This window comes from Melozone crissalis, unplaced genomic scaffold, assembly GCF_028551555.1.
Source record: "Melozone crissalis strain CALT ecotype California unplaced genomic scaffold, PUWL_Pcris_2 ptg000026l_1, whole genome shotgun sequence".
NCBI lineage: Eukaryota > Metazoa > Chordata > Aves > Passeriformes > Passerellidae > Melozone > Melozone crissalis.
In genome coordinates this window covers 4,620,871-4,636,412 of record NW_026535804.1, presented here as the reverse complement: position 1 = coordinate 4,636,412, position 15,542 = coordinate 4,620,871, and positions in this window count along the sequence as shown.

Sequence of the window (15,542 nt, the reverse complement as noted above, 5' to 3'; positions counted from 1 at the left end):
GCTTTGGTGCTTCCTATGAATGCTGTGCCCTCTGAGGAGCTGCTGTGTCTGTCCAGTGGGGCTGTTGCTGTAACAATACTCAGCTTGCAGCCTATTTCCATGGGGAAGTAGGATTGGCTGATCACTCCTTTCTTGAGTGATACTAATTTTTGGGTGGAGGGGACACTTGAGGAAACAGCACAAGATGCACCAGGGACGCCAAAATATTGGAATATGAATCCCAATATTACCAGGTAGATTGTGCCTGGGCCAGTCTGACCCTTGCTGCTGGCCAAAGGCAGCAACTGTGGTGTGTCACCCCAGAGACACCTTTGGCTTGCTGGAGATTGCAGCTGGGCACTGAACAAGTCCAGGCTTGTTAGGAACTCCGTTTACCTCAGGAGGAAGGCTTCAGGCTATGGTGAAGAGGAAAAGGAGATGGATTCTGCTGGAGGGTTTAATATCCAGAGGTTTATTCCATGGTTACAGAGGTCTGAATCTTAGGAACAGCTCCAACAGAATCTCGAGCACATGGCTTGATTCACCTTTTAAGCTCAGGGACAGGGGAAGGGGAGGGACAGGTGAGCCACCAACCAGGTGGGAGGGGCAGGGTCTCAAGGGACGAGGGACACCCAGACAGGCCAATGACCCCAGGCCTGAGGGGCATCCTTTGAACTTGACCAACCACACGAGGCCTTGCTGGAATGTTAAGCCTGATTGACAGGACTCACTCAGCAAGGGGTGAGGGGGAAGAGGTATAGGCACACCTGGGAGGTGACCTGGAAGTCTAAAATGGGACATTACAGCACGCCACAACAGCTCAGCTTGCAGCCTTCTTCCATGGGGAAGTAGGACTGGCTGATCACTCTTTCTTGAGTGATGCTAATTTTTGGGTGGAGGGGACACTTGAGGAAACAGCACAAGATGCATGTGGAAGGCTTTGTCTCCAGTATGATATAAGGATAAACTCCCAAACTGATCTTTCCCCTTGATGAGACAAACACACTCCAGAAAAAACTTACACCACTGGTTCTGCTGATGTGAGGGACAAATAAAAGCTGCTGGAAGCAGCACAGGAAATGTTTACTTGTTCCGTTTTGGTTATCTTATACATTCCAACATATAAAATATGCCAAGGGGCCAGCAGTGACTGAGCAGGACAAACCTTGAGTAACAGGCAAACCTTGGCATGGAGTGCTTGGGCCACCTTCAGTATCCAGCATGGATTAAACCTCCATGCCAAATTCCATGAGGGATGTGCAGAACTGGATGAGGTTTCAGAGCAGAGGATTGAGCCTGTGTGCCCTGGGCCTTTGTCATGAGTGAATGTTTTATAGATGCTTAAAGAATCACCAGCTAAGGTATCAGCAAAAGCAGGTTTAGTGTAGAAGTGAAAGTTCCACAAAGTTGTTGGCAAGGTTCACTCTACTACTTACAACATGGTAAAAGCAAACTAAAATCTAAAACCAATCAATCTAAACCCAAAATTAATCAAAAAATCTACATTGAGGCTGGGGAGGGGGGGAAGGGGAAAGGTAGGAAAGGGCAAGGATAAAAAGGAAACACAGGATGAGTCACAAGGTTCAGAGCTGAGCCCCAGACTTGACCAACAGTTTAGGCCCAAAAGTTTAACAGCATTGAACAGCAGAAGCTGTTAAGCTATTGCTTAGGCTGAAATTTAACAATTTAACAATTTCATATAGCATTTACTTAAAAATTTAAAATACTTAAAAATCTAGGAGAGCAATGTCCACAATATATTTGCTGCAGTGCATTCCCACTCACACACAGCCCTGAAGGAGTCTGTACAAAGAACCTCTGAAGAATTCCCCTTGAGCTCCTGGAAATACATCAAATATCTTTGCATCTTCTCAACAGGCAAAGAATTGAGCCTCAAGGAATGGTCATAGTTCCTTTCCATCCTGGCCACAATTCAGGTCAGCAGCTTTCTTTGAAAGTCTGATAACAAAAATGTTGTTCTGCTCGGGTTGTTAATCAGGCAAGAAAAGCAGTTTCCAAGGCTGTTTGTTAAGAACCAGGAGTTTGTTAGACAGCACAAGTTCCTGGGAGCAGACAGTGTTTCTGATAAGATTGAGAGTTGCTCAGCCCAGGTGCTGTTCTCAAGGCCTAACAAGCATTTCTGAGATCACAGGGCAGCTCAAGAGCTGGGGGAAGGCACCACCAGAATCCACCCTGTGACCAAAAACAACTTGTCCTGCTCCACAGAGTGGCCATGTGGTCACCTCTTGCCTCTGTGCCTATAAACAGGGATTTATTATGTCCAGCTTAAAAATTGTGAGAAATTTTCAATCAGGTTAGCTAAATACTGTGATTTTTAAGACTGTTGAATATGAGGGGACAATGTTATGTATGCAAGGACATCTGTGGGACAGTGCTACCTGTCTAGCTAATATAAACACTACAGCATACAGAACACTACAGTGCATTAAACATAAAATTACAGAAATCAGCAGAATTATAACAGGATGCAGTGTTAGATCTGGAATTCCTGCTGCAGTAGGTGACCACCCAAACACAATCCCACCAGTGAGTTCTCCATTTCTCATCACATGATTTATCTGTTCTGTGTTGGATGAATATGGTGAGCTCTGTGTCCATTGCTTCACACACCTTCCAGCAGTGAACACAGCTCTTTGTGCTGCAGTAATTTTTGCACCAGTGCAAGGTTCATTCCAGTGGGGGTGAGCAGGAAATCTTGCTGGGATGTGGAGGTAGATTGTAACAATCCATGGGTTGGGACAGAACTGAATAGTTGAAGTCACACCCTCTAATTCTGGAGAAAACTACAAACCCAAATATTTGAATCATGGTTTATTTCTATAGTGGTGTGGTCTCTATGGAATCACAAATAGTTTTTGCTCTTCCCAATGTATATAAATACAGTTACAAGCATTTCAGCAGGGTGTATTTCAAAATGACAAACATTTTGTTCAGTGCCAAGACAAATGTCTTGGCCATTAGCATTGGTGTTACTCTCACAAATAAATCCCTGTTGTTCCTGTACAACACACACATCAGCATTGACAGCTTGCCATTTGTTCCCATTTTGTTGGCCTGTGCTCTGTGTTGTGTTGGAAATAATTCCATGATGATTTAACCCCAGTGCAGTGCTTGGGTGTATGGGGTTTACCAAGGCACTGTGTTCTGTTGAAGCAAAAGCTGTGGCTTTGCTGTTGGTAGGGGTGTGGTGGTGTTAGCAGGGGAGGGAAGAGATGAAATTCTTGACTCCGTGTTTCAGAAGGCTGATTTATTATTTTATGATATATTAAAAGAAAATGATATGTTAAAACTATACTAAAGAATAGAAGAAAGGATTTCATCAGAAGGCCAGTGAGGAACAGAAAGGAAAAATGATAATAAAATCCTGTGACTGACCTGAGTCCAAGCCAGCTGACTGTGATTGGCCACTAATTAAAAACAACCACATGAGACCAATCACAGATGCACCTGTTGCATTCCACAGCTGCAGATAACCATTGTTTACATTTTGTTTCTGAGGCTTCTCAGCTTCTCTGGAGAAAAGATCCTAACAAAAGGATTTTTCATAAAATACGTCCATGACATACAGTCAGAAGTGAAGTTAACTAGATGCCACCAAGGTTGAAATTCTCATTAAAATTTGTTTGCATTATCCTTGATCAATTCAGTGATCAATACCTTTTACATTTCAGTGGTCAGGGTACCTCCTTAGCTTTCCCTTACAGTTGCTGCTGCAGTGAATGGTCTCCAGCAGCTGTAGGCAGGGAGAAGGCAGGCTCCAGGATGAGGAGGAGAGTGAAGAGGAAGGAGCCTGCTGGCTGTGCCCACCTTGCTCTATCTCCTGTCACCACCTCCCAGGTGGGATGCTTTGCTTGGACACCTGGGCCTGTGGGATCTGCCTGCCCAGGAGAGCAGGGAACCACTGAGGGAATTGTGAGAGGCCGCTGTGGTTCCCAGCCCCTCAGATATGGAGAAGATAAGGGAGAAAGTGGAAGCCAGTGAAGGAGACATCACCAGGGCAGCCCCTCTGGGTGCTCCCCCTGAGCCACCCCCTCCTTTGGGCTCTGCATCCCTCGTGCTTTTGGGGAGCTTCTGCCCCTTCTTGGATGCTGAGGATGTGCTGAAGGCTAAGCCCTGCCCCAGTGCCCTGTGCCAGCCTGGCTGGGCCCTGCACTGCCCCTGGCTCTGTGCAGGCCATGGTGGGGACAAAGGACCCAGGCCCAGGGACCCTGCCCTGGGCTCACCCTGGGGTTTATCCTGCCCTGGGGCTCACCCTGCCCTGGGCTCACCCTGCCCTGGGCTCACCCTGCCCTGGGGCTCACCCTGCCCTGGGCTCACCCTGGGGCTCACCCTGCTCTGCAGTTCACCCTATCCCGGTGTTCTCCTGCCCTGGGGCTCACCCTGCTCTGGGGCTCACCCTGGAGTTCACCCTGCCCTGGGTTCTCCCTGCCCTGGGGTTCTCCTGCCCTGGGTTCTCCCTGCCCTGGGGCTCACCCTGCCCTGGGCTCACCCTGCCCTGGGGTTCTCCCTGCCATCCCCCTGTCCTAGGTCAGGGCTCTGTGCCAGGAGATGCACATGCAGATCAAGGGCTGGAAGGCAGAGCCCATGGCAGAGAACATCTGGAGCATGCAGGAGTCCCTTCCCTTGGTGAGCTGCCACTCTGGAGCTGCCCCTCACTGCTCTGCTCTGCTGCCCTGCTGCCCTTGGAGGCTCCCAGTGGGAAGGGCACCAGGCAGGAAGGGTGTGGAATTCCAGGAGTGGAATGTGGGAGCTCATCCCAACCCACCTGGAGCTCCCTGCACTCCTGCCAGCCTCTCTCCAGCCCACAGGAGGTGGCACATGGTGTGTTGGGACATGCTGCAGGATTTGCTGGTGGGCAGCAAAGCAGAAGGAGGAAGAGGAGGCCGAGATCTGCCCGTGGAGGGGGACTGCAGCCCCCAGTACCTCCTGTGTGCCCCAAGGTCTCTGCTCCTGTTCCCTGCACATCCCACCGGGAGGCACAGCCTGGCACAGGCAGAGCCAGGGCAGCTCCAGTGAGCTCTGTTTGCTGCTCAGAAAAGGGCTGAGCTCAGGGGGGTGGGAGAAACAGCAGGAGCTGGAGACTGCCTGGGCCAGGCTGCCCTGGATCCCACCCACCCCAGCCCCTCCATCCCACCCCAGCCCCTCCTTGGTGCCCTGGATCCCACCCACCACAGCCCCTCCATCCCACCCCAGCCCCTCCTTGGTGCACGTGGGCACCCAAAACCCTTGGTTAGGGAGGAACCTTTTGAAATTCAGCAAAGGCAAGTGCAGGGTCCTGTGCCCTGGGGTGTTAATCCAGGATCCCCCAGCACCCACAGCTCCATCCCATGGGCGCCCCAGCACGAGGCCACCCACAGCACAGACCCTGTGTCCCACACAGCTGAGTGCCATGGGGACAGTGCTGGCTTTGGGGACAGCTCTGGCCCTGTTCCCTCTGGCTGTCACAGCCAGGAGCTCTGTGATGCTCTGCCATCAGACCCACTTAGCCAGTGATGGAGCTGTGGGGGTGCTGGTGGTGTCCTCCCAATGGTTTCTGTCATTCAGGGAGGCACCAGGAGTGACAGTGCCAGCTCCAGGGTGGAGCCCCTCTGAAGGAGCAGCTGCTTGTCCTGCCCAGGACACACAGGGATGGGAGTGGGGGCTCAGGCTCCCACAGCTGCCATCCCAACCTGCCCTCACACCTCAGTCCTGGCTTGGTCAGCACCCAGGACCCCCCTGTGCCCTGCCAGGAGCGTGTGCCATGAGATCCTGGACCTTCAGGATGCCCTGGGGCTGGATTAAGGCAAAACAGCACCAAACAGTCCATTAGAAAGTTGGAGCTTTTTGGCAGGTTGTACAGCCTGTGGTAGCAACAATTTAAACACTCCTGCACAGCCTGTGGATTAAATTTCCCTGGACAACCTGTGGATTAAACCGAGGAACAGCCCACGGATTATTTCAACACTGTGTGGATTAAAATTCTCTGAACAACATGTGGCAACTTTTTTGAGCAGCCCACAAATTAAACTTCCCTGATGAAAAGCCCATGGATTACACAACTACCCCAATGAACAGCTCATGAGTTACATTTCCCTGAACTACAAACAGCAATTTCTTAACAGCCCATGGCAGCCACAATTTAAACTTCTAAGAAGAAGGAGCAAGGAAGGAGGAAAGGAAGGAAAACAGAGTCAGAGGAATAACTTGTGTCTCCAGCCTGGGTTCCAGCACTGCCCCTGGTCTGGTCCCTCAGGATGGTGAGTGCCCCCCAGCCCTTGTTCATTGTGGAATTTATAGCCTGGTCCTTGCACAGCCTCGTTTTGTTATTCTTGAACTTTTCAGAACAGGATTGGGGGTTTGTGTGGTTTTTCTCTCCATCAGATGGAAGTGAAATGCTGTCTCAAACTTGTTCTTTGAGATAGTTTCCCAAGATAGGAACTTGGTCCCAGAAAAGCCCTATCCTCCCTTCAAAAACCCCTTTTCCACCTGAACCTTCTCTCATTACTGTGGTAACGTTCCTTTTCCCTTCTGCCCAGTATTTGAGCATTAGCTCTTCCAGGTTTACATCAATTCTTTCAGGTTTTCAGTCTCTCACGTTTATCCCTTTGCCATATTGGCATTCCATTGACTTCCCACTGGTTCTGTTTCCAGAAGGGAAGTTGTTCAAATCATCCTTTAAATGCAGAATTCAGTTCATCCTTTAAATGCAGCGTGAGGTGCTGGAACTGCCATGCAAGGTCTGCATCTCACCCCAGAGAGCTCCTGCCCGCTTGTCAAGGGTCCCCTCTGTGTCCCTTCCCACGTCCCCAGGCAGCCAGGCTGTGTTCCTGGGGTCCCCTTGCTGCTCCTGGGCACAGGCTGTGTTCCCAAAGCCTCCATCCCCCTGTGGGATAGCCATGTTCCAAGCTTGGGGCTTGGCAGGGCCAGCCTGGCCCCTGCTGCCCTCCTGGGAAGGGCAGGCAAAGGGTGAGAAGTTGATGGGCAGAAATGCAGCAGCAAGGGCAGCCCTGGGCCCTCAGCCTGTCCCCCCTCTTCCAGCCCCTGGCTCATGGAGTGAAGCTCAAGCACCCCCTGAGACCCCAAAGACAAAAGCTGCTCACCCCATGGAGACCCCCCAGCTCCCACAGCACACCCAGCCCTGTCACAGACATCTTCTATGGAAAATCTATTTTTTTAGGATTTTTCCTTCTGAGAAGTTGAGGAGCTTCCAGAAAAAAATGTAAACATTGATTATCTGCTGCTGTGGAATGCAACAGGTAGATCTTTGATTAGCTCATGTTGGTTGTTTTTAATTAATAGCTAATCACAGCTCAGCTGGCTTGGATAGAGTCCAAGACACGAGCTTTTGTTATCATTTTTTATTATTCTATTCTTAGCTAGCCTTCTAATGAAATCCTTTCTTCTTTTAGTATAGTTTTAATATAATATTTATCATAAAATGATAAATCAGCCTTCTGAAACATGGGGTCAGACCCTTGTCTCTTCCCTCAGCCTGACACCCCTGTGAACACTGTCACCCAGCCCCACTTTGGCCTTGCCCCAGCCCCAGTTCCATGGGATGGGCTGCTGGGGATGCCCCTGAAGGAATTCCCACATCAGTAGGTTTTGGGAGCTTCCCCTTCTGTATTCACCATTGTCTAATACAAGCTGGGAAGCTGCCAATAGCCCATTTCCCCCATGGCACCTCCTTTATTTTGCAGCCAGCCAGTGGGTTGGGCTGTGCTGGAGTGGTGGTGGATAAACCAGGCTCAGAACCCCACAATTCCTCTGAAAATGCCACAACTCCCTGCAGAGCCAGGAGACAGGATCCCCCAGGAGCTCACCCAGCCCTCCTGTGCTCAAAGCTCCTGAGTTTCCCCAGAGCAGGGAGATGTCAGTGATCCCACTGCCTGCTGGCCAAACCTGCATTTTTAAAAGGGAGTTTCTAGTTGATGGTTTTTGTAAGGATTTGTCTGATGGATCACTCTGGTTCAAAGATTTTTCCCAGTGTTTGAGTCCTTCACTTCCTAAGCTTGTCTGGAGGCTTGTGTTTATCTGCTTTTTCCTGCTTGTATGGCTCTTTGCTTGGGAGCAAAGTGCTGAAAATCTGTGTATTGATGGAGTCAGCAGCAGCTTTCCACTGTTCCCACATCTAAGGGAGAAGGGAAACTCTCATCCTTTTGAGGCCTCAAAAATGAAGGTGCTTCCTCTCTGGGGCTGCTCTCCTCCTGGAGTGTTCTGGAATGTTCCAGGCTGTGTGAGAACATGGATCACCTCTCCTGGGCAGGCTCAACTCACCCTGCCAGTGGCTCCTGGGGCACCACCTGTGTGGTGGTGTTTGCAGGGGTCCCAGGATGAGGGAAGAGATGAGAATCTTGACTCCATGTTTCAGAAAGCTGATTTATTATTTTATTTTATATATATTATATTAAAAGAAAATGATATATTAAAGCTATATTAAAATAATAGAAGAAATTATTTCATCAGAAGGCTTGCAAGGAATAGAAAGGAATGATAATAAAATCTTGTGACTGACCAGAGAGTCTGAGACAGCTGGACTGTGATTGGCCATAAATTAAAAACAATCACACGAGACCAAACACAGATGCACCTGTTGCATTCCACAGCAGCAGATAACCATTGTTTACATTTTGTTTCTGAGGCCTCTCAGCTTCTCAGGAGGAAAAACCCTGTCAAAAGGATTTCTCATAAAACATGTCTGTGACACCACCTGCCCGACGTGAGCTGTCCTTGGAGTCATTTTGGGGCTGAAGGGGTAAAGGCTGGAGGTGTCTGGGACATGGTCCCTGCAGGTGCTGTTGGTTGCTGGAACCAGGACATCAGCAGCAGCAGGGGACAATGGGGACATTCCACACAGGGCTGAGCCATTGCTGTGTAACAATGGGCACTCTTTGCCGGGGCAGGGGGACACTGCAAAGGGGGACTCAAGTGGCACAGGCCCTGGAACAAGGAGGAGACCGAAGAGGAAAGAACCTGTTGGCTGTGCACCTCTTCCTCTTCCTTCTCCTCCTTCTAACACCTGCTACCACCTCCCAGCCTGCCTGTTCCTCTCTGGAGCAACAGCACAAGAGGCTCCTCCTGTTCCTGGCAGTTCTGTGCTTTTGGACAGACAGCAGCGATGGAGACCATCACTCTGGGCCAGATGCTGCAGATTGCCCTCGGGTCAGCGAGAGCTGGAGCCGTGGACTTTGAGCAGCTGCACAACCTCCTGAATGCATTGCTTCTGCACCTGGGCCTGCACGATCTGCTGGTCCAGGAGAACGGGGAACCCCTGGAGGGGGCTGAGGAAAGCCCTTTTGCTTTCCTTAAGGAATTAAAGGAGAGAGTGGAAGCCAATGAAAAAGATATTGCTGAGGTAGAGGCTCTTCCCAGCCCCAGGTGCTCCCCCCAAGCCGGGGTCTGAACCCCTCGTGCTGCTGGGCAGCTGCTGCTGAGGATGTGCTGGAGGCCAAGCAGTGCCCGGGGCAGGCCCTGTGCTGCCCCTGGCTCTGTGCAGACCGTGGTGGGTGCAAAGGCCCCAGGGACCCTGCCCTGGGCTCACCCCACCATCCCCCTGTCCCAGCTCAAGACAATGTGCCTGGAGCTCCGTGAGGAGGTCAGTGCGGTGAAGCTGGAGCAGTCCCAGATGGCAGAGAACATGCAGTACCTGATGCAGAACTTTAACATGGTGAGCTGCTGCTGGTGCCCCTTGAGCTGCCCCTCACAGCCCCTGCAGGCTCCCAGGATGAAGGGCACCAGGAGGGATGAGAGGGAAGGGTGGTCTGAGAGTGGAACGTAGGTGCTCATCCCAACCCCCTGGAGCCCATCCCAACCCCCTGGAGCTCATCCCAGCCCACCTGGAGCTCATCCCAACCCCCTGGAGCCCACCCCGACCCACCTGGAGCCCATCCCAACCCACCTGGAGCTCATTCCAACCCCCTGGAGCCCACCCCAACCCACCTGGAGCTCATCCCAACCCCCTGGAGCCCACCCCAACCCACCTGGAGCTCATCCCAGCCCACCTGGAGCCCACCCCGACCCACCTGGAGCCCCCCACTTTCCATCTGCCAGCACAGCTCCAGGGAGGGCAGAAGGGCACCACTGTCCACAGGTCAGGCTGGTGGTTGAGGTCGCTGCCTCCCTCAGACAGAGCTGCTGAGGCATTTGTGAACTAAACAGCCATCAAAAAAAGCAACCTGGGTCTAGGGAGGGTGAGGAGATAAAGGTCCACCTGGGAAATACAGCCACAGCCACCTGGCATAGCCCTGTCCAGGATCCCTCTATTGGTGTCCAAGTTAATTTGCAAATGTCCCTTTTGGATGCTGCTCCTGTGTTCTGACTCCTGTCCCTGTCCTTGCCCTGCTCCAGGAACAATTCCAGAACATGATGGATGAGTTCCGGAACCAGCTGTGGGAGTCTCTCATGGTATGTCCTTGGGCACACCCAGGCCAGGGTCCCCTCACATCAGGACATGGTCCCCAGATGTTCGGGGGGATAGGGGGGACCAACACTCCTCTGGATCCATCCTGCCCCCAGAATGGCTCTGGTGCCTTTCTTCCCAAAATACAATCTGGAGAAGAGGCTGATGCTCTCCCCAGCCCCAGAGGAGGGGAGAAACGTGTGCTGGGACATGCTGGAGGACATCCTGGTGGGCAGGAAAGCAGAAGGAGGAGGAAGAGGAGGCTGAGGTCTGGCAGGTGGAGTGGGATGGCAGCCCTCTGCACCTCCAGCCACTCTGCACCCCAGCAGCTCTGCCGAGGGTGCTCGGGACTCCTCTGCCCTGTGCATCCCACCAGGAGAAGGACCTGGCATAGGCTGAGCCAGGGCAGCTCCTCAGCTGGCCCCACATGTGCTCCCAGCTTGTTTTCTGCTCAGAAAAGGGCCATGTTCAGGGTGGTGGGAGAAACAGCAGGAGCTGGTACCTCCCTGGGTATGGCCAGGCTGAGTTGGCATCCACCACAGCCCCTCCTTGCCCAGCATCAGGCAGGACCATGGCTCCCAACCTACAGATCTCTCTGCAGGGGTGGCTGTGACTGGGGGACAGCAGAGGGATGTCACAGGGCAGGGCTGGGACGCTGAGTCCCCTTGCTGGAGGCCAGAATGCCTTTCTGTTGTGTTAGATGGCATCACTCGGGTGTTTGCTGATCCCCTGGGTTGGCTGTGAAAACCACGGTCATGGAGGTGCCCAAAGGGCTAAACTGGCTGGGGAGAAACATTTTGGAGTTCAGCACAGGCAAGTGCAGGGCCCTTCACCTGCAGAGGAACAGCACCAGCCCGGGCCAGGACTCAGTGCCTGGAGCAGCAGCTCTGTGGGGAAGGACCTGGGGCTCCTGGTGGCCAAGGAACCGTCCATGAGCAGCACTGGGCACAAGCAGGGCACTGGTGTCCCGGGGTGCGTTAGGAGAGCATTTCCAGCAGGTCAGGGGTGATGCTGCCCCTCTGCCCAGCCCTGGCCAGGCCTCCCCTGGAGCAGTGTCCAGCTCTGGGCTCCTCGGGATGGGACACACGGAGCTCCTGGAGCAGGTCCTGTGGAGGGGCACAGAGATGCTCTGGGGGCTGGGGCAGCTCTGTCCTGGGGAAAGGCTGAGGCTACTGGGGCTGTTCAGCCTCAAGAGGAGACACTGAAAGGGAACCAAGGCTGGGAGGCTGATGCTGAGCATCCAGGGGGATCTGTGCCTCAGTTTCCCCAGGAAGAGCTGGGTTGGGAGGCTGGCTTGGGGATCCTGAATGCAGCCCAGTGTGGCAGCCAGCCCATCCTCTCCTTCCCAGTCTGCCATGAAGGAAATGCTGGCCGGACCCAGCGCCAAAGAAAAGAAGGCTGGCCAGCCCCTGGAGGCGGAGGAAGACCTCGGAGGGCTGATTGTCATCGGCAACGAAAGTACCTCTGGGCACGGCTGGGGGGGAGCCCCAGGGTGGGAGGGCACAGGGGGGCTGCCGAGTGCTTGGCTGTCCCCCAAGCAGGCTCCCCCTGCCTCCCCTGAGCCTGGGCAGCTCCCTCTGGTTTCTCCTTGCAGTTCCCCTCGTGGAAAGGCCCAAGACAGCGAAGCGTGGGGAGAGCCGGCCTGACAGCCCCAAGGCAGAGGGCAAAGAGAAGGACGAGGCTGCCAGCAGCGACGTTGGGGACAGTGACACGGCACAGAGTGACACGACACAGAGCAGGGCACAGGCTGCCATGGCACAGAGGGGCGTGGGACAGAAGGACATGAGGCAAAGTGTGCAGCGGGGTGGCACAGGACGGACTGACACGGAACAGAAGGACACGGGAAGGGGTCCGCGATGGAGCGGCAGAGGACGGATGGACGTGGGACAGGATGAGACGGGACAGGATGACATGGGACAGAAGGGCGTGGGGAAGAGTGTGAAATGGAGTGACAGAGGAGGGACTGACATGGGACAGGAGGACATGGGACAGGAGGACATGGAACAGATCAAGAAGGAAGAAATGGAGATGGACATTGCTGAGGTAGAGGCTCTTCCCAGCTCCCTGGACAGTCCCCCTGAGATGACCAGCACGGGAGAGATCAAGGAAGAAGAGACCAAGATGGGCATCTCCAAGGTAAAGGCTCTTCCCAGCCCCGTGGGTGCTCCCCCTCCTTTAGGGTCTGCCCCCCCATCTTGCTGCCCTTACACCAAGGGCTGGTTTAGCACCAAGCTCACAGTGGCACAGGGGGCTTCCTTGAGGGAAAGGGGTGCAGTTCTGGGGGCAAGAGCTGGGGCTGAAACACTGCTCTGTTTGCTCAGGCTCCTCCCCATGCTCAGACAAAGATTGCAGATGGCACCACCTCAGAAATGCATCCAGGAGCCCCTGGCAGCGGTGCCCCAGTCCAGAGGGTGCAGTCAGTCCGAGGCGTCCCAGGATCCCAGGACCTGTGGGTGCCATCTGAGAGCGTGGCTGGGCCCAGCAGGTGAGTGCCACAGGGACAGCAATGGCTTTGGGGACAGCACTGGCCCTGTTCCCTCTGGCTGGGCCCATGTGGTGCCCTGGCGTGGGACCCATTTATCCACTGGTGGAACCATGGGGATGCTGATGAGGGTTTCCTCCCACTGGCAGCAGGCTCCCAGCACCCAAGGAACCTCGAGAAGGCGGCCTCAGGATGGAGGCGTACCCAGCTGAACCTGGCATGTAGGTGCAAAGGCTTTTGTGACAAGTGTGGGGGACGGTGGCTTGTCCCCTGGCAGGGCTGGGACACGCAGTGCCAGAGCCAGGTCGTGATCTGCCCTCCTGGCAGGGCACAGGGGGGTCCTGGGTGCTGAGCAAGAGAGAACACAGGTGTGAGGGTGGTTGGGATGGTGTGGGAGTCACAGCTGTGGGAGTCTCAGCCCTCCACCTCCCATCCATCCCTGCGGGTCCATGAGCAGCCACCCAAAATTATTTTGGAGGCACCAGTGAGACCGAGGTGAGCGTGTCCCAGGCTGGAAGCATCCCACACCAACAGGGGGTACAGGAACCCCCTCCTTGTCCCCTTGCCATGGGACTGGGTTGCCCCTGGGAGCCGTTCCCATAGCAGTGGGTTTTGGGAGCTTCACCATTGTCCAATATGAGCTGGAGCTTTGTCCCAGGTGGGACTCCACAAATTGCCCATTTCCCCCACAACAGCCCCTTTATTTTGTAACCAGCCTGGTGGTGGTTGGACTGTGCTGTGGTGGTGGTGAAGAATTCAGGCTCAGCACCCCACGATTCCCCTGAAAACGCTGGAACTCCCGGCAGTGCCTGCCCAGCCCTTCTCTCCCTGCTCTAGGATGTTCCTGAGGGTGCCCTCTGCCGAGTACGCACCTTGCGACCCGCTGGTGAAGATGTCTGCACAGTGAGTGCAAGAGGCTGCGACAGGGGCACATGGGTGCTGGCAGCGCCCTGCAGCGTCAGGGCTGCCTCGTGTGGCCCCTGTCACCCACCCGTGTCCCCTGTCACCCTCGCAGACGCCCTGGGTTCGTCCCGTCCACGCCGCCGGCAGCCGCCGGGCTCTCCATGCGCGTGCCCCGGCTGCGCAGGCCGGACCAGAGGTAGGGGGACATGGGGACCCTCCCCTGGCCCTGGGGACCCTGGCCCAGCAGGCAGAGCTCTTCCCTGGGGGCTGGAGGTGCCCAGGCAGGGAGGAGCTGCAGAGGGCAGCTGGGGTCAGAGGGGTTTTGCAGCCCCCTGTGCTGCCCTGCCAGGCCCTGAAGCCACACGGGATGAGCTGTGCCTGGTGTCAGCCTCAGCTCAGGCTTGGGGGGGACTTGGTGCTTCCTGTCCCAAAATCAAGCCCTGGAGCTGGGACAGCGCTGCTCCTGCCTCCTGCAAAGGGCACCAGGACCTGTCACACCGTGGGGCTGCGGGGAAAGGGCAGACCCTGCAGGGCTGGGTGGGCACGGCTGAACTGCCTGGGGAGGAACATTTCCAAGTTCAACAAAGGCAAGTGCAAGGTCCTTCTCCTGTGGAGGAACAGCCCCAGGCACCAGCTGGAGCAGCTGGATGAGGGGGAGCACCCCCTGCAGCCCTCCCTGGCACGGCAGGCTGAAGCACAGGGTGCCAGGGCACTGAGCACTGAGCAGCCTGTGCCCTGTCCCACAGGGACGAGGCAGCCGACGGCTACACCCGCCGCTCCCCGATGTACTCCGGCGGCAAACACACCAGCGTCAGCCCCGTGCAGCGCATGGAGCCCCTGCTCCCGGACCCCAACCTGGTAGGGATGGGTGAGGAGGGGACACACCGAGGCTGGGACAGTGGTGCTGAGCGCCTGGGGGAGCGTCTGTGCCTCAGTGTCCCCAGGAGGAGCTGGGTGGGGGGTGCTGAGCGCAGCCCAGCGCGGCAGAGCCAGCCCATGCCCTCCTTCCCAGCCCGGCACGTACGAACTGATGGGCAAGGACGGAGTCGTGTACCGGGGCCGGATGGTCCCGGAATGAGCGAGCAACGCCGGCCTGCAGAAATAAAGGGTAACCAACCAACAGCCTGTGCCTCCTGAGCGGAGCGGATCTGCCCTTCGTGCACAAGGAGGGGCTGGCAGCGTCCCCTGTCCTGCAAACAGGAACCCAGGCTCTGTGTCAGCAACCTGGGGTCGAGCAAACCCTGGCCTGACTTGGGCCCCACTTGTGCCCTGCCAGGGGAGCCCCAAAAGGGGGACAGGAGGAGGAGGAGGAGGAGGAGGAGGAGGAGGAGGAGGGGCTCATTTGCTGCTGGAGAAGGGGAAATGGGGACCTCAGCGGGAAGGGCAGCAGCAGAGCACAGTTTGATGCCAAAAGCAAATCCCAGCCCGAGCCGCTGGGATGAGCATGGCTGAGCTGCCTTCCTCCCCTCCGAGTGAAGAAAGCCCCTCTGGCACCCCCTCATTCCTCTCACAGCGCTGCCACTGACCGAGGGCACAAACCCCTCTGCTGCCACCTCCAACCAACAGCACAGGGACACCTGGGGTCCCCTCCTTGCCCTGGTGCCACCCCAAGGCTTGGGGCTGCTTCTCCCAGCCCCCTGTGCCACCCTGTCCTGTGTGTGCTGAGACAGCGGGCAGGGACACCCCTGGAGCCCGAGGGGTGTCACAGCTGGGGACACACGGCTGCGTGCACAGGGGGCTGGGGATGTCCCCTCCACACACAGGCAGTGACACTTCCTG